The sequence below is a fragment of the Chrysochloris asiatica genome, unplaced genomic scaffold (assembly GCF_000296735.1).
Source record: "Chrysochloris asiatica unplaced genomic scaffold, ChrAsi1.0 scaffold00094, whole genome shotgun sequence".
NCBI classification, from domain to species: domain Eukaryota; kingdom Metazoa; phylum Chordata; class Mammalia; order Afrosoricida; family Chrysochloridae; genus Chrysochloris; species Chrysochloris asiatica.
The window spans coordinates 896465-896929 of NW_006408612.1; positions in this window are offsets into that span (position 1 = coordinate 896465).

The following is a 465-nucleotide window of genomic DNA, read 5'->3' on the forward strand; positions in this document are numbered from 1 at the left end:
TCAATAATTCATACACATTTTGTTTCATCTCATTGATTGCAGTTCCCTCAATGGAACATCATCTGTTCTACTTCCTCGCTGTTTCTTCTTCCTATTCCTCCTTCTTTCTTAACTCTTCTGAACTTTGCCCTTGGGCTAACGTTGCCCTTTTGATCTCAAATAGTTGATTCTTTTAAGGTGTGCATACCTCAGTAGTAGTATTGTTCCCCTTATAGATCTGTCTCTTGTTTGGCTGAAAATTGAGCCACAGACATAAATTAAATCGCAGAACTGAAGGGTGGCCAAGGACAATTGTCTCAGGGAGCTACCAGTCGCTATTCACCCAGTAAACCTGGCTGGTATTTTTTTAACCAGGCTGGCATTTTAGTTCTTAAAGTTTTATTGTGAATTATGTGATAATTTACATGGGAGAACATTAGTTTTACATTCATCCTATCGTACATCATTTCATTGCCATGGTTACAA